The sequence below is a fragment of the Meriones unguiculatus genome, chromosome 16 (assembly GCF_030254825.1).
Source record: "Meriones unguiculatus strain TT.TT164.6M chromosome 16, Bangor_MerUng_6.1, whole genome shotgun sequence".
NCBI classification, from domain to species: Eukaryota; Metazoa; Chordata; class Mammalia; order Rodentia; family Muridae; genus Meriones; species Meriones unguiculatus.
The window spans coordinates 31,930,604-31,948,924 of record NC_083363.1 but is presented as its reverse complement, the minus strand read 5'-3'; the positions used below and the strand labels follow the sequence as shown (position 1 = coordinate 31,948,924).

The 18,321-nt window shown below is 48.8% G+C and overlaps 1 protein-coding gene across 2 annotated transcripts in view; it reads left to right on the top strand.

Moving 5' to 3' along the window:
- Nucleotides 1–2,277: 2,277 nt before the first annotated feature.
- Daam2 (dishevelled associated activator of morphogenesis 2) overlaps nt 2,278–18,321 on the top strand; it is a 105,247-nt gene continuing 89,203 nt past the window's right edge. Inside the window, exon 1 of one of the 2 annotated variants that reach the window (XM_021636239.2) lies at nt 2,278–2,474. The gene's annotated coding sequence lies outside the window, so the exon portion shown is untranslated. The remainder of the gene's footprint in view (nt 2,475–18,321) is intronic. The other variant, XM_021636237.2, reaches the window with a different exon arrangement.

Genomic DNA, 18,321 nt, shown 5'->3' with positions numbered 1-18,321 from the left:
AAATGAAGGGAGACACGGTCTTCATCTTGGGTGAGGAACACTGTTCTTGCTCTCCTCATTTCAAGTTGCGGAACTTGCACAGAAACAGATTGAAAAAGAGAGCGAGGAGAGACAAGGAGGGAAAGAGAAGGGAAGAGAGACAGGAGGGAAGAAGGGAGAAAGAGAGGTATAGAGAGGGGTAAAGAGAGGGAGGGGGAGAAAAGAAGAGAGAAAGAGGGAGAGAAATGAGGGAGAGGGAGCAAGAGAGAGGTAAGACCGGGGAGGGGTTGTTACTCACAACTGTGTGGAGGTTTGCTGAGTCCCACATCTGCATGGTTAGCCAGCAAGCTGAAGAGCCCTTAACTGGTTGTCTGTCAAGGTCAAAGGCTGTCTGCCAGCAGGATCCTGTCATGCCTCAGCAGGGCTGTGGAAGGAGGAAGAGTTCCATCATTGTTCTCTTGGGGTCTTCAAAGCCTTCGTAGGGTAGACGAGGAGGTGCCATCTGTTTTTCTTAGAGTCCACCCATTTAAATACTAATCTCATCCCCAAGCCAATTCCATGGAAACATCCAGAATAATGCTTGAGCAGAGAGATAGCTGAGTGCCACAGCCCAGCCATTTGGCAGGCAACATGGATCTTCAGGAACACCGGGCCTGAGGGCCTCCCTCGAAGCAGTGAGAGGTGGGATGGGGCTTCAGCATAACCTCTGACTTCTGCTCAGATCACCTGCTCTGTTCTCCACCTGCTGCTTGGAAGCCTGCAGTGCAGATAAAGAGCTCTTCCCCTTAAGGGAGCAGAGAACGGGGTTTGTGAAGGCTGCTGCCCACCACAATGGATGGGCTTTGGCAGTTCGTGGTGTTCTAAGGAAGAGAAAGCTCCCAGTGAGTGTGCATCAGTTCAGGGGACAGTCCCGGGGAATGGAAGCCCTTCAGGATGGCTGGCCCCCATGAGGACTTGGTGTGCTAGGGTTGGTGTAGGGGACAGAGATGTCTTTGGACATCCCACTTCACAGGCCTTTGTGTACTTACTAGCCTCAAAAACATCTTCTCCGCACTAAATGCACCTGACATGGGATTTTCTTGCTCTTTTCCTCATCCCAACAGAAGACACAGTTAGGTTAGCCTGTGGCTGGTCAGTAAATGTGAGTCAGTCACACATCTCTTACCATTTGCTGTGTTGCTGGCCAGCATGGACAACAAGGCGTTGGAGAAGAGGGATGAAGGGCTAGCAGGAGGGCTCGGTGGGTGAAGGTACTTCCTGCCACAGCTCAGAACCTTGGTTCAGTCCTGACACTTGCACAGTGGAGGGACAGGGAGCCAGCTCACTTGAGGACACAGAGGAGTCCACTTCTCTGACTCCCATATGGGCACACACAAAACAAACAGATTAGCACTCTTCTGCAGAGATATAACCCAAAGAGGGGTGTTGCGATGGTAATGGTGGTTGGCCTATGGATAGATGTGGATGCCCTGATTGACTGGGTTGCTGGGGCCATCATTTGCTTACTGAGGGACACCCGGATGTGGGCAATGCTCCCAGCAGTAAATAGGCACCGAAAGGTGTCTCGGGTTATAGAGACAGCTGCCCCTAACGGGTGCAGTTTCCAGTCTGCCGCTTCTGGTCCAGTCAAGGAGAAGGCTCCACAAGCCCACATTTTAGAACACTAAATGCAAGTTTTCAAAGGATGAATGAGCTACTGTACACAGCTTGATCTATGTGTATAAGCAGTGGGGTAGGATGAACTGGCCAGCTCTGAGTTGGAAGAGGCGTACAAAGAGGCAAGGAGTGTGGAACATAATTTAATAAAAATAAATTTAAAAAAAAAATGCACTCCCAAAGAAGAAATGGAAAAGTTATTAGGGTGTGGAGCCGGCCTTCTAATTAATGCCTGCACTCTGCTCCTGGGTTATCTCTCTTGCCAGCACCTTCCAGGCACAAGCTGCCCAGGCAAGGGTCCCTGTGTCCCAGCCTGGTAGGTGGCTCCCCACAGGCCCTTTGCTAGTTGATCAAAGGAACAAAGCGGGGCCGGGAGGAGAGAAAGACACCCCTGCTCAGGGCAGGGAGGAGAGAAAGACACCCCTGCTCAGGTGACCGCTTTTGCCTCTAGGACCCTGATATGCTTCCAAACAGAGGGAGCCCCCAAGAAAGGCTGGGTGCCAGAGTGGGGAACAGCGACCCACATTGTGCTGTGCGCCAGCTTCCCCCCGCCCCCGCCCCTCAGTTCCCAGTGTGAAAACTGCAAATCAAACCCCAAGTTGCTGCCATCGGATCAGCACCTAGGGGAAAAGCCAGAGTCTCTCCTAGCCATAAATATCCCTAGCTCCAAGGCGCCTGACGTCAGAGCGGGGCGGGCGGCGGCGCGAGGCCGGCCGGGAGGGAGCAGCCTGCTTTCTCCGGAGTCCCGGGGCAGCCAAGGACTGAGTTGAGCAAGCGGAGCGCGGCGCCAGCGGGAAGCCGGGGCGGCAGCAGCTTCACCGTGCCATGCCGGTCTCAGGGTAGGTGCAGCTCTGGGGACCTAGGCGCGGGGCCACAGCAGCGTACTTTCCTGTCCCTTCACTTTTCGCTCGCGCGTCGGCAGGCGTCGGAAAGGCAGCTCCTCCACCAGCTGCCTGTTTTGTTCAGGAGAGTGCAGCGGCTCCGACCCTGGAGTGGGCTGCTGCCGGAAGGCAGTGTGCGCGCAGGGGGGTGGCGTGAGGAGTCTGTGCATCAGGACATTCACTGTACATGGCTTCGGAAAACTTTGGAACGAACTTTTTCGTGGCTCTGGAATCAGACTTCTGATGGCTTGAATAAACCAACATGTATAGCGCACACACACACACCCCTCCCCGGAAAGCTGACAATCCTCTTTGGTGGCTACTTTTCCCGTTTTGGTGTGTGCGTGCTCCTAGGTAGACTGAAGGCTTTCCAAGCCCCCAGCTCCCATTTGCAGGCAGGGCCTTGGCAAACAGGATGGGCAACCCAATGGAGTAGCTCCTGTTCTCCAGATAGTGGGACCTTGGGCAGCCAAGAAACATCAGGGCAGCCGGAGAGCGGGGGTTCCCCAGGCCCTTGGTACCTGTGGGACAGCCCAAACTCTTGCTGTGCCTTGGTCTAACCTTCACTGCAGCGACAGGATTCTGTCTTATCTGGGGAAGGATCTAGTGTGACCACAGGTAACAGGGTTGGGGGAGAAGGGGAAGAAGGAGGGAGAGGAGGAGAACCATGTAGGAGGAGAAGAGGGGAGAGGAGAAGGAGATGATGATGGTACCGCTGGTTGCCGTAGTCCTGCGTCCAGCCCTCCTGCAGGAGCTGGGTGGATGTTTCTGCCCTCTGTGCCCACGGTGGGCTAGCTCCAGGTTCTCTGGCTGCAGTACCAAAACAAAATGTATGTTGGTAACATAAAGAGACTTGTCTAAGCTGTGGGCAGAGGGAGGGGGTGGGGGGGAGAGCAAGAGAGATTTTTATCAAAATTGAACACAGATTGCTGAAGTCTGCGCTTGGTTTAACTCTTCTCTCTCTGCCTTGGCTGCTTCTCCGCAGTCCTGGGGAGTATGTGGCCCGTTCCTGGAAGGGTGGGAGAGAAACTCAGACCCCTGCAGGGCAGAGTCCCTGGAGGTCTGTCTGGAAGTCCGCGTGGGGAACAGAAGTCATTTTCTGACTTTAAAGAGCTTTTCCAGTTTTGTGCTGCGCTTCTGAGTGTGGTGTCTGTTTCTCAGGTTTGGGGTTTTCCAGAAGAGGGTGGGAACAGTGCTGTTTTTTTGGGTGGCCACAGGGGCCCATCAACCAGACATTGCACAGTGTACAATCCTGTGTGAGCATCTGTAGCTGCGATCACAAACAAGTGACCGCGAGAGAGCCTGGATTGGCAGCCATGCTCTCTCTGGAGTCTCTGGTTTTACATTTTGCAGCAGAGCCAACCAACAATGTTTGGGTGGGAGAGAGGGAGGAAGCCTGGACTCACCCTATGGTGGGAGAGAGAGAGAGAGAGAGAGAGAGAGAGAGAGAGAGAGGACTAGGGGAAGGAAATCTGGAAAGGAAGTTGAGATTTGGGGAGGATTTTAAAAATTATACAAATTGACCCCCTGGGAAGTGCCGGAAAAGACTGCGCAGGCAGCGATGTCTTGAAGAAGGGGGTCATGTGAGCACAGGGAACAAGAGTGAGTGTGTAAGCCAGCGGCTGGGTCCCTGTGAGCGCACATGGCTGTGGTGTCAATTCTTGCCTTGGGCATGGAAGCGTTTCTCCTCTTTCTCCATCCACACCACGAACTTCATCCCACCCCCATGTTTTTTTTTTTTTTTCTTTTAAAACAACAACACACACAAAAACACACAACGGTGCTATTATTGCCATGTTCTCCAAGGAGCTGTGCACGCTCCAGCCTCTGACTCTTAGCCCGGGTTTTCAGGGGTTTTCAGAACCTTCTCCAGATGTTGTAAGACTCGGGGAATACTTGTGCCCCCATCAGGACAAAAAGAGGAGAAACAGAACCTCTGACTTCAGGACTGTGGAAGGTGGAGGCTGGGAGGGCCTGGCTCAGCCAGCCAGAGTAGGGGATGCTTTTGTGTCTAGAAGGCCTGTGGGAGGCTGAGAGCTTCTCTGAGAACTTGCTTTCCCTCCCTGGTCTAGTTTCCCACACCTGGCCTCCAGGTTCTTTCGATCAGTACAGGGGATGGTCCCCATCATTGGGCAGCCTTGGATTCAGAGTGAAAAATGAAGAGAATATTAAATAGGGGGGAATAGGCAGACTCAAGGCTTAGGGGCTTGTTCCTTTGATTTTCTTGTGGCCAATGGAAGTGAGTTCACTCACTCCAGTCACTTAGAGTGGGAAGTAATCTTAATGTGCTATTAATATTCAAGAGCATAGGGAAGCCACGGGAGAACGCTCGCCCAAATGTTCTTGCCCCATTGCATGACTCCTCAGAGAGCTCACGGCAAGGAGGGGCTGTTGGCTCTTCCAGCATGTAGGGTTTTTCCAGGCGCATTTGTGGAATCTCCGCCTGGCCCTCCAGCTCCAAGGGACACTTCACCAAGCTCAGACTGGAGATGAGTTTGCACGCCACTGACACTAGGCTGAAGTTGATGGCTTTTGTCCTCTCTGCGATCCAGTTGATTGATTGGCTGGCAAGGATGTATCCAAGCCTTCCCTATAGGCTTCCACGGGCAAACACGCCTGGCAAAAAGAACAACATGGGGGTTGTTCCTGATTCGGTAGCCAGTATGTCTTGACGGTGACAGTCAGGGAGTGTGGTGAGGATGCCGCCCCTCAGCTATGGACCCCAGAGGCAGCCTGCACTGGAGAAAGAGTGCTAACTCCCAAGCATCCTGCTGTTGAGTGGACAGAGACTGTGTGAGAATTAGTATCCTGGGACACCTGAACTTCCAGACTTGTCCTTCCTCATCTAGAGAACAAATATAGGCAGCGCAATTAGTGTGGAACTGACATTTATGGTAAAGGGCTAAGAACAGAAGCACAGATAATACAGACTCTTAATAAAGGGAACATTGCATTTTTCAGCATTCAGCTTTTCAATCTTCAGGAGCTTGACTGATCTGGGGAGAAACGTCCTACCGCAATGTGATCCTATATTTTCCATGATGCCGGACAAATGGCTGGAGTGCCTGGGCCTCAGACCACTCCACTTCCCGTAGAAAAGGTGATGAGTCCCCCTGCATGTGCTGAGGCTGTCAAGTGACAACTGAGGCACAGTGGAAATCTCTTAGTGAGGGCACTGTTAACAAAAAAAAAAGGAGTTAAGTGGGTGGGCTGTGTTTGTGTGTGTGTGTGTAGTGTGGTGTGGTATGTGTTTGTGTATGTGTGCATGCCTGTGTTTGTATATGTGTTTTGGGGGTGCGGGTAGGTGATGTGGTTTGTGGTTTGTCTGTGAGTGTGTGTGTGGTGCGGTATCTGTGTATATATGTGTGTGGGGTATGGGTGTGGGTGTGGGTGGGTATGCCGTGTGTGTGGGATGTGGTGTGTGTATGTGTGTGCATGCCTCTGTGTGTGTGTATGTGTGGTATGGTGTGTGGTGCATGTGTGTATGTATGTATAAAAGCCTCTGTGTGTATATGTGTGTATGGTGTGTGTATATGGTATGTGTTTATTTGTATGTGTGTGTTATGTGTATTGTATGTGGTGTAGATATGTGTGTGTAGTGTGACATAGGTGTATATGTGCATATGTGGGGTGTGTGTGTGTGTGTGTGTGTGTGTGTGTGTAGGGGAAGATAACAAGGTGAAGGAGGGCAAGCCAGTCAGAAACTGATGGAAATGTGTATGATAAACCTTGGGCAAAGATTACTTAGGCAGGCCCTCCTTGTGCAGAGTCCTAGAGTGGGAGTGGGAGCTTTAGTGGGTGTGGGTGGGGCTGATGCATTATCCAGGGAGGCGACAACCCCTAACACTGAAGGAGCATCCAGTGCTGGAGGAAGCAGCTGCAGGGCCTCTTGGTCCATCCCAGAGCTTCTAAGTCATCCTTCAAGTTGACATTTAAGACTTTGAAGATCACATTTGTTTTTGTTTTGTTCGAGCTTTCCCTTTAACCATGGCCTGGGATGACTTCTAAGCTTTTTAAGAGGCTCAGTCAGTGGCCAGCTTCTCTTGAGATGGCCCATATTGGGGGTCAGTGAATTCTTTCTTCCTGGCCGCATTGATTGCTTCCAACTCTCTCATCACATACTTTTTGGTTTGTTTGTTTTCATTTTGTTATGAGGTTCTCAGACTGCCAAGCTGAGACGCTGCCGAGGGAGGAGGCACCTGGCTTTGAACACATGGGTCGTTGTGCTAGTACTTCCCCAGGCTCATCAGACATTGGTCACTGAGAGGTGCTGTGAGCTTCTTCCTAGGTTCTCTATAAAGGAAGGCAACCAGTAAACAGTGGCCCGATGAATGAATGAAAAGAACACCCTAGATGAGAAGCAGGCAACTTCAACAAACAGGTCCAGCCTTCCCACCCAGTTTTATAAGCACAGTTTTATCGGAACTCCACTGTGCCCATCTGTTCATGATTCTTCCCCATCAGGTCCTCTGTTCTGTCTGATCAATACCTTGGATTGATATTTTGACTTTAATTATCTTAGCAATCTTTCTGTTTGGCCAATAGCCAGCAACTATGGGACCCATCACAGTCTTAGCTTTTGACCAGGGGCCACCCTTTCAGGGGAGGGACACTTTTACCATCATGTCCATGTTTGAGACAGGAAAGCTGAGAATGGAAAAGGATAAATAATATGCAGCATCTTCCAATGAACAGGCTGCAGGAGGGTACAGTTTTGTCTTGTTTTCTAATTCTAGAGTCCTTAGTCCTTACCGCAAAGAGCTTCCCTGCATACTGCGCTTACCTTGTTCCTGTCTGAGAGCTAGTTGTGGAGCCAGATAGGGCTAGAGCAATGTGGCTCAGTTGGTAAAATGCCTGCCTTACAAGCATGAGGTCCTGAATACAAGCCCCCAGGACCCACATTAAAACACAATACAAAAACAGAAAACAGACATGGTATCCTATATTTGTTGTGGTCCCAGCACTTGGGAAGTGGAGACGTGGATCCCAGGGGCTCACTGTCCAGTAAGCCCTGCAGAATCAGTGATCGCCAGGTCAAAGGAGACTCTGTCTCAAAGAAAAAAACAAACAAACAAACAAACAAAAACAAGATAGACAAGCACCTGAGGAATGATACATGAGCTTGACCTCCGGCTTCCACATGTATGTATACACATGAGCATGTGAAACCAAACACACATGTACATACATACTTGTACATGCACGCACGTACACACACACACACACACACATACACACACACACACAAAAACCAGGTGGTAGTAAATGTTTCTAGCCTCATGTAGCATGAAGACACCTGTAAGTAATCATGAGAGAGAGAGATGTGAGTGAGGTCTGGGGGAAGAGGAGCTGAGCACTTTTTTAAGGTCTGTGGAGTGAGCTTTGAAATCAAGTGTTGTGAAATTTGAGTTTTGTCACCATCAGACCACAAGCTGTTCAGCCTTTCTTCATCTTCTTGGACTGTTAATGAAAAAAAATAAACATGCTTGCATCTCAGGGCTGTGCTGGAGATGAAGTGAAAACTCCATAGGAAGGCCCTAATAAAGCACTCCGTGCCCAGCCAAATGTTCCCGCCTTTCCTATCTCCAGTTCAGAAAGTCCACATGTTGGTCACCAACCCATGAGTCAAAGTAAACACCTCATTTATTCAAAGCTTATCAACAACCCCCAAAGATGAGGTTTCTGCCTGGAGATGGGGATCTTTCTACAAAAGTGGGACACAGATCTGTGCTTCTCAGACCAGGTAGACAGTGACCCTATGTGTCCCTCTATTGGATAAAAAATAGAAGGTTGGCAGCTATCTCATCCAAAAACCTGGGCTGGGAGATGCCATGCATCCTGTTTTTAAAATCCCAGGTAGGTGGCTGGAGAGATGGCCCCATGATTAAGAGCACTGGCTGCTTATGTAGGGAATCCCAGCACTTGAATGGAAGCTAATAATCACCAATGTCTCCACTTCCAGGGAATCTGATGCCTACTCCCAGCCTCTGCAGGCACCTCACACAAGCATGAACAAGCATGCTCTGGCAAGAGGTCACATCTAAGGACCTTCTAGGTCTGTGTGATCTGGCTGGATTGTAGACAAGCCGGGAGGTGGTGGCACATGCCTTTAATCACAGGAGATAGAGGCAAGCAGAACTCTGAGTTCAAGAGCATTCTGGAATAGAACAAGTTTCAGGTAAAAAAACAAAAACAAAAACAAACAAACAAAACACACACACACACACACACACACACACACACACACCTTAGGTCCAGGCGTGGTAGTACACACTTTTAATTTCAGCACTCAGGAGACAGAGGCATGCAGATCTGTGAGTTCTAGTCAGCTCTGTTCAGGCAGTTTGGTTGGGTTAGTAAGTCGAGAGACAGTGTAGTGGAGTTGAGTTTGTGGAAGTTCCGTTTGTGGAACTCAAGAGGCAGTTTTACTGGGAGAATTTTACAGAGAGAGGTTGAAGAGAGAACAAGCTAGACACTAGTGAAAACAGAACGAGCCAGAGAACGAGAAGGAACCAGAAGATTAGAACAGATTGCTTAAGATAGTTTGAGGCCAAGCAGAGCAATTCAGTCAGAGGCAGAGAGTAAAGGCAGTTTGAATCAGTCAGCTAGAGAGGAGTTTGAGCCAGAACAGCTAAGTTGAACCAGCCAGCAAGGGCTCCGAAAGAAAAAGAAAAGCGTGAGCTTATTCAGAAGTAAGTATCAGAGGCTGAAAACATTGTAGGCCTAGATTAGATTGTATGTAGGTTAGAAGCTTCCAGGACTAGGCTTAGGTTAGCAGACAAAGGCAGGAAGCCTTCAAGACTACAATTAAATCAGGCGAATAAAAATTACTTTTACAACACACACACATGGTGCACAGACAGTCATGCAGGCAAACATTCATACACGTAAAATAAAAATAAACAAATCCCCAAACAACTACAGCAAACAAAACAAAACAAGGAAGCAGGCAGAAACAGCGAGCGCCCAAACAGGGCATGGTGAGACAGCTAAGCGGCTGAAGTGCTGGGTGGTGTGGTGACCTGCCTGTAACTCCAGGCTGCGGAGTGGAGACAGGGGATGCCCCAGAGCAAGCTGTCTAGGAACACAACACATATTCGTGAGTGCTGAGTTCGATTAAGAGATTCTGCCTCAATGAATAAAGTGGAAGAGTGGTGGAGATACTCCCAACATTAACCTTGGTTCTCCACAGGCATCCGTGCACACGTGCTTTCATATTCATATATGCACGTGTGCCCGCGCACATGTAACGACATGCATAAACACACCTCACGTGCACAAAGCATGCCTAAGCATGCATGTACACCACATACATACACAAGCCCTCCCAAATACTGTCTTGATTCAAAGAATCAAAGTCAAACCCTGGTTCGAAGCCATCATGGAGGCCATACCTAACAGAAACGAATGGTAATGACACTGTTTATTAACCACAGACCTCCTATCTGAGCACCACTCTGCAGCTCAAGGCACCTGGTTTTGCTTGAACATCACAGCAGTATCATGAGATGGACACTCACCGTGTTTTTAGAGCCCAGACTTGGAAATAGGTGGTGAAGAGTAGAAGGCAGGAAGGGTGAGACATCTCCGCCCTGCCCACACTCTCGCTGAACCTGGAGCTCAGGACTTGGCTAGACCGGCTGGCCATAGCATCCCAGGATCTGTCTCTGCTTCTTAGGTGCCCCTGGCTGTTTTTTAAAATGTGGGTTCTTGGGGATCTCAGTCCTCGTGCTCATATGGCGAAAACTTTAATGACTGACCATGATCCTAGCTTAGCATCTGTGGTTTCATAAACTCCCCAAGCGACCTGAAGTCTAAGCTGAAAAGCACCCACCTAAGGAGGAGAAACACCCACCAAGCAGTTGTCACAGCCAGGTCCCTAGGTGAAGCAAACAGGCCATACCTTGCTGAATTCTAATCTGCACGGTGGTGGTCAGGATGTTGTGGGCTCTGCTTCATCCTCAGAGCCTAGAATAGTGCACGGAGCTGGCGAGACAGTCAATAAACTTCTCTAAATGAATGAATGAACAAAACACCATAGATGAGACACAGACAACTGTAGTGTCCAGATCACCTGCTTATAAATAAAGTTTTATCAGAACACTGTTCAGTGATGTCAGCTTTGAAGGCCAAACAATCAGTTGCTCTGCCTCTGTTTATATATGCTTCTTCTTGAGTTTGTAGCTGTTTTCATGCCAGAGAGGCATGGGTCACAGGCTAGGTATGGCCTTCAGAACGATTGCTGTGGCAGAGGGAAGATCATGACGGTGTGACTTTAAGAGTTGGTCTTCTAGAATAGGACTTAAGAGCAGGGATAGGGAGATGGCTAAGTTGGAAAGGTGCTCACTTCAGAAACATAAGAACCTGAATGGGATTCCCCCAAAACACATGTTTAAAAAGCACTAAGTGTGGTCGCACTCACTTGCCATCCATTGCTGGAGAGACAGAGACAAGTGAATCTGTGGGGCTCACTGAGCAGTAGCCTCGCCTAACCCATGTGTTCTAGGCAAGTGAGAGACCCTGTCTCTAGAACAAGGTGGACAGTGCCTGAGCAATGGCACCCCAGGTTGATGTCTAGCCTACACACACACACACACACACACACACACACACACATTTGTGCGCTTACCTGGACACACATGCGCACATACATACACAGACATGCATGAATGTGCATGCAAATACACCCAAATAACACACCAAAAAGAAGAGGGAAGAACAGGATTTTAGAGTTAATAAAACTGGTCTAATTCCTGACTCCTCCACTTGCATATTTGAAGACTATCTTGCCTATTTGTTCATTTTCCATTTGAAAAACGGGTGTTTGAGTGAGCCAATACCTTCTTCAGAGGTTAATGAGGGTTGTCAGCACTTATCTGAGAGCTTTGATTGCTGTAGTCACTAGCAATCAGCCAAGCGGAGAGAATGTTAAGAGGGTTAGAGTCGGAGTCGGAACCCATCCTCACCAGGTAGAACAGAGGCAGAGCCAGGAAAGAAGTGGCTGCAGACTGCCTGGTGTGGTGGATGCTGCTGTGAGATTTCTGAGATACGGGTGTCCCTGCAAAGGAGCTCAGGCCCAGATTGTGTGAGACATGTTTATAAGGCCAATAGGTGTGTCCACCAGGAAAGCCCATCGGTCCCTCAGCGTTAATGTAGTTTTTATGGCACCGATATAGGCAGAAACTTCCCTGCCTCTATTCTGTTCAATGTAGTTCTGCCAACCTGGGAGACCCTTTTTTTTACTGTGTCTTTCCAAACTCCTCATCCTTGGAAGCTTGCTCAGACATCACGTTGTCTCTCAGAATTTCTTTGCAAGGCTCCTTGTGACTAAGGCACACTTCCTTGAACTAGGCACACTGCTCAGTAATGACAACCTCTCAGAGAAGTCACCTTCAGACCCTCTGTAAATTCAGGACTCTTAAGAGCCAAGATGCATTGGAGAATTCACCCCTCTTATCCCAACAGTGGAACAAGACTAAGTTAACTCTTGCATAGTGTCTGAGCCTCATCCATGTGCTGACAGAAATGGCAGAGTGAGCAGCCTCCACCATGTAGGAACAACTGCCCAGCACAGGGGTAAGGTAGATGCCTGTGCCCTGTCTCTCTGCCCCTTCCGTGGTCCCTACCATCTGCCCTTCTTCTGGTTGGTAGCCAGAGAGAAGGAATATGGAGTAAATGGAAAAGTAATTCTTAGAGTCCTTGTCGGTAGATGTGAAAAGTAGGATTTTTAAAATTTTTTTTATTAAATCTTTATTTTTTTATATTTATTACAGTTTATTCACTTTGTATCCCAGCTGTAGTCCCCTTCCTCCTCCACTCCCAATCCCACTCCTCCTCCCTCATCTCCTCCTATGCCCCTCTCCAACTCCATGGATAGGGGAGGTCCTCCTCCCCTTCCATCTGATCCTAGCTTATCCGGTCTCATCAGAACTGGCTGCATTGTTTCATCTAGCTTTTCATGGCTGTGTGCCAAGTCCATTGGGCACTGGCTTGGCACGGTCAGCTTTCAGTCCTGTTCACTGATGTAACGACAGAGAGGAGCATGGTCACAGATAAGACCAAACAACAGAGATGCTCCCACCCACGCCTGCATGAGGGGGAACACTGCCTTATAAATTTTTAAATTTTTTTTTACAAAATTTCATTTTTTTTAAAATTTATTTTATGTGGATGGGTGCTTTGTCTGCGTGTATGTCTGTGCACCATGTGTGTGCCTGGTGCCCATGAAGGCCAGAAGAACATGTTGGATTCCCTGAAACTAGAGTCACAGATGGTTGTGATCTATCAAGCGGGTGCTGGGAATCAAAACCAGGGTCCTCTGCAATGGCAACCAGTGCTTTAACTGATGAGCCTTCTCTCCAGCCCCTGCTTTGTAGATCTTAGAAGCAAACCTATTTTGGCAGCAGAGAATATCCTAATGTTCAAATGAAGTGCCTTTGGAATGCCTGTAGGAACATCACTTAAAACTCTTCCCCTTTATTAAGTATAGGACCTACCTTTTAAGAGGCGAGGGCCTGTAATGGTGTTCACACAGGCCTGCATCGTACGCATGCTGTTACGTGGGGAATTTTGAAAAATCAGTGGGGCAGGGAAGATGGCTCAGCCACTGAAGTGCTTGCTCTCACCTGGCAATGTCTGCAGTCCGGCATTGTCAGCTGGAAGCTGGAGATGCTGGCCTCCGCATCCCCTTCTCACGGTTCTCAGGAGAGTTCGTGGTAAGGTGGGTTGAGCCTGGAGAACTCCACAAGCTTTAACAACAGATAGGAACTCGCTTTAAAGGAACCCATGCCTCCTCCATCCCTGCTGGTGGCTAGACACTATGAGAAAGTACGCTTTCCTCCTGTGCTCTCTTCTGATCTCCCTCTAGGTGACAGCCATGCTTCTCTGGAGGGATGTATAATAAAAGGACAGGATAAGCTAAAGGCTTTGATAGGTAATGCCACCTTTGCCTTTCACCACAAGCTCCTCCGAGGGGAACGGTCTCCACAGTAGGAACATAAGCAGATAGACGGCTGTGCCGCTCTCCTGCCTGCATCTGGGATGGGGCTGGATCATCTGGCCTTTGAGAACCTCTCTCTACCTTCCTAGGACTTTTTTTTTGCAAGATGAAAAGGTGGTCTTGGAGGGGTGGGGTGGGAGAATGCTACCTCCCTGGCAAGTTTTCGTGTCACACCTGTGTGGATCTCTTTGCCAGACCCAACTCCTTGTGGATGTTTATTTCTTGCTCTTCCATGCCTAGCATCCATTGTGCTTCGAGCATTCCACCCCTGATCATCCAGCCTCCTTGCCAAAGCAAAGCTTACTTGGGTGAAGCATGATTGATATGCCAAGCTCGGGGACACGGACTCACAGCCCACCCTCAGACTGCTTTCCCCAGAAGCACCCCCCTTGTTTCCACTGAGGTGTCACAGCCCCCAACTTGATGTCCTCTTGACCAGGGCAGGATGGGGAGAGAATGCCACCAGGTGAGAGGGGAGATCTGAGGGAAGATATGTCAATACTCCGCCAGCCAGAAATAGCTCCAAAGTTAGTTGGAAACAAATTCGGTTTCTGTGGACTTTGGCAGTAGAAGAACTAACCTTTTTGACTCTTGTTTTGTATTTTTTTTTTTTTGAGACAGGGTCTCATGTATCCCAGGCTGGCCTTTGAATTTTTGATCTTTTTGAATCTCCCTCCTCGATGCTGGAATTACAGGTGTGCCCTGCTACACTGTCTTTAACGAGTGCTGGGGATTGAACCCCGGCCTCACCTATGCTAGGCAAGCACCCCACTAACTGAGACACCCCCCACCCCCTGTGTTTATTGCTCTCCTTTCCCAGTTTCCATCAAGGTTCTGATCAGTGTACTGGTCAACCTTTCTTCACTGTGAGACACTGCCGTTGGGCAGAGATAGAGCTGAGAACTGTTCTGGCACTCAGAGACAAAACATCGTCCTTTGCTACTATCCCAGATGGAGGTAAAACTTGACATCTGCAGTCACTCAGTGGCAGTAGGGGTTGGTAAGGCTGACAAGACTCCTTCCTCTGAGACATAGATGGTACAAAGCTGATTTTCAGAGCACATGACGCGTGCTCACTGGACGAATTGTGTGGCCTTGCACAAGTTACTTCAGCTCCGTCCCCATCGCCTCACCTGTGAAGTGTATTCCTAGGCAAATCAAGCCAATGCAATTTTTGACCTAGAGAAAAGAAAAGAAAAGAAAAGAAGAAAACCACACCTGTTGTGTAGTGAGGAGCACTAGGTAGCCTTGGTATTGGTGCTGATGTAGGTAATGATGGAGAAGATGGTGGTGAAGCTAAGGATGTTGATGGCGCAGAGATGCCCAGTCTCATTAGCTGTGCTCCCAGCAGCCTGTGTTGTTGTAGAGCACAGAGCTCAGCAAATATTTATTAATCAAAGTATCCCACTGAGCTTCTGCTGAATGACTACTGCCTGCTTAGTCAGCTCAGCTCTCACATTTTGGGCTCGGTGTGCAAACATGAAGACCCAAGTTTGGATAGCCGGCACTCACAGAAAAGCTGGGTGTGGTGGCCCACACCTGCAAGTCGAGCACTGGTGGGGTCGAGTCAGTGTCCTGAGGACCCTTGGAGCTTGCTGGCTAGACAGGAGAGACAGGGAAATGAGCTCCGGGTTCAGCTAGACCCTGACTCAAAGGTTAGGGTGGAGAACAATAGAGGAAGATACCTGTTGCTGACCTCTGACCTCTATATGAGCATGAATGAGTGAACACACCAGCTTACACAGATGCGCACGCACACATAAATGAAAATTTACATTGACTTTTATTGAAGTTTTATGTGATTTAGAAAATAGAGTCTAAGAGTGTGTAGTTCCACAGAATTTCAGAAGTTGGACAAACCTGTGTAGTCAGTGCTCACACCAAGCAGCAAAACATTCTAGACCCTCCTTCCCAAGAAGACATCCAGCAAGCCAGTCCTGAGTACTGTCCCTTTCACAGTCCTGACTCCTTGCACTGTGGAACAGTGTTTCTTGATCGTGGGCTTCTCAGGAACAGAAGCACATGGCAGGAGCTCCCTGCTCTGGCTTCTTCTGCCTGTTGTAGGGTAGATCGTGTGTTCTCACTGGTGTGAAATGTCTTACTTGGAGTGTAGAAATCCCCTTGTTTATCCATTCTTCTCTTCTTGGGCACTTGGATGGCTTCCAGGCTTGAGGCTGCTGTGAATAGCCTTGCTGAGCAAGCTCACCTGTCATCAGGAGAGCGCACAGATGCAATTCTGTTGGTGTGTTCCTGGGAGTGGACTTGCTGTCCCGTTGGGACTGGGAGCATTCAACATCAGGAGACGTGGGATGATGCTGTGTGTGCTCGTGTATATGTGTGCCTGGAGTGTATGTTTAGTGTATGTTGTATGGTGTTTGGGGTAGGGTGTATGGTGTGTGTATGTCTGTGTGTGTGTGTGTGTGTGTGTGTGTGTGTGAATGGTGTGTGCATGTATGTATGTCTGGTGTGTGTGTGTGTCACAATATGCATGTGGAGGTCGGAAAACAATGGGAAAGGATATGAAGTCAGTTCTCTCTCCACTGTGTGCTTCAGGGAATCAGACTCCAGTTGTCAGTCTTTTGTGGCACGTATTTTGACGTACTGAATGATCTTACCAGGCCCAAATCCTACAGGAAAAGACCTGTCAGAGCCAGGATAGAAATCTGAGCTGCTGGAGTTGAAAGCTTGATGCTTTAGGATCCTTTCAGGGCCTCTTTTAGGTTAGGAGTTCTGTTGGGATTGTCTCCTTAGGACCTATATAGACTGAGAGAAAACATTCTGGGCAGAGAGGAGCCAAAATAAGGCAACTCGATGGCCGGTTTGCTTTTCTACTCAGGGACTGTTGGAGAAAGTCATGAATTTCCTGGAAGGCAAAGGCAAGCATGTAATTTGCTGTCTATACCCAGGACTCTCCAGAGAGTAAAAAGGGTGCTGCTAGCTGTATGGATGGCGGGGAGACAGACACAAATTGAGACTGTCAGTGCATTGGGATACATGTTCGTGCCCCGGAAGTATGGAGGGCATCACTGTGACTACATACTGATCTTGATCCTTCCTAGGATCACAGATGCACAGCACCATGCCCAGGTTCTTCGGTGCTGGGGACTGAACCCAGAGTTTCATGCATGTTAGGCAGGCACTCAACTAACTGAGCCACATCTCCAGCTCTCAACAGTTTATTCTGAACCCGTACCATCTCTCTTGAGTGATAAGCAATGCTTTCTGCTCGTACTCAGAAAGGTCTGGCTCTCTTCCTCTCTCCATAGCCTTTCCTGTCAGATGAAACTGTGATATGATGTTCTCCCTCTGTCAGAGGCCACTGTGCTGGTACATCTTCAGTGAAGCTTCTGGAAGGGTAGTGTTGGCTTCAGCCACTGTGGCACTGATAACCAACCACTCCGCTGTGGGCAGGCATGACACTTGCTGACTGCATACACTTTCATGAATTCATGTTCCTCATTTGGCTCTCTCCTTCATGCATTCATCCATGCAAAGAGGATGAGGGCTCAAATGCTATTCTTTCCTTTTTCTGAGCTGACTAGTATTCTATTGGTCGGCAAAAATCAAATAGTTGTGTCTACATATGTGGGCATTTGTGTGAAAAAGACAAAGGACAAAGAGTTAATTAAATTTACAGTGGAATGTGTGTGTTGGCATTCAGGACGAGGAGACAGGTGAGCTCCTGCCTTCTGGGGAACTCAGCCATCTTCTACAAGCCACTGAGCACTCTTCAGCCCGTCTTAGTCACGTGTGGAATAGAAATGGTGGGCATTCTAGGGGACAGGACTGAAGTGTGTCAGGTCGGGGCGCAGCACACAGTGCATTGAGAAGCTGGGAGAGCTGTTAAGGGTTAGGGTTAGGCATTTTGAAGAGGATTGCCCTGAGTTGAGGGGACAGCCTATGTGGTAAGCCTGGGGACTGGAAGCTGTTCCTAATAAATAAAAAAGGAATCAGCAAATTTTTCAAGGCCTCGGGGGTTTGACATGTGTCAGAGATAAGGATTAAAAGGGTAATTAATTTCTTATTAAGTCCACAGCTGCATTCCACTAGATTCTGGAACAGCAAGAAGCATGGGAGGGGGGAGGGGGAGCTTGGCTGTGTTCACCAGGAGCTTCTGTAGAGCTGAGAGCCTCTACTGCAGATTCTGTGAGTCTAAAGAATGGAATTCAAGTCAGCCACTCACTAGGAGGCCAGCCTTGGAACCAGAGCCCGCTTCCTCGCCTGGAAGATGGTGGGAGTCATGATATATACCTTCAAAAGAAGATTAAATCAACATGTTCAAAGTACTCAGGACTGGCCAAAGAACAGCTTGGTAGGTAAACACTTGCTATGCTAGCGTGAAGACCTGAGTTCAGATCCCAGAACTCAGGTAAAGAGCCAAATGCTGCACAACACATCTGTAACCCCTTTCACTGTGTGGGGCATGGGTATCAAACTCAGGTTACCAGGCAAGGGCTTTTACCCACAGACTGAGACATCTTCTTAGCTACAAAACCTCCTACGCCATCATCATCATCATCATCACCATCATCATCATCATCATCCAGGTGATTTTGTTCACACAGAATCTAGGTTCTAGGAGAAATCAGGCAGGAGCCCATGGGAAAGAGGTACCCCAGGGCATTCTTTCGATGTCGTCTCCATCCTGAGCTAGTGATGCTTCTTCTTTCCATCATTGCTTAACCCTGAGAGAGTGGTGTGCGGTGAGGAAGAAGCGCCTCCTCCCAAGCGACCTAGATTAAGTGCCTCCTGGACTCATGACAGTGAGTGACATGGGGCCCTCAGACTAGTTCATATGTTCGCCAC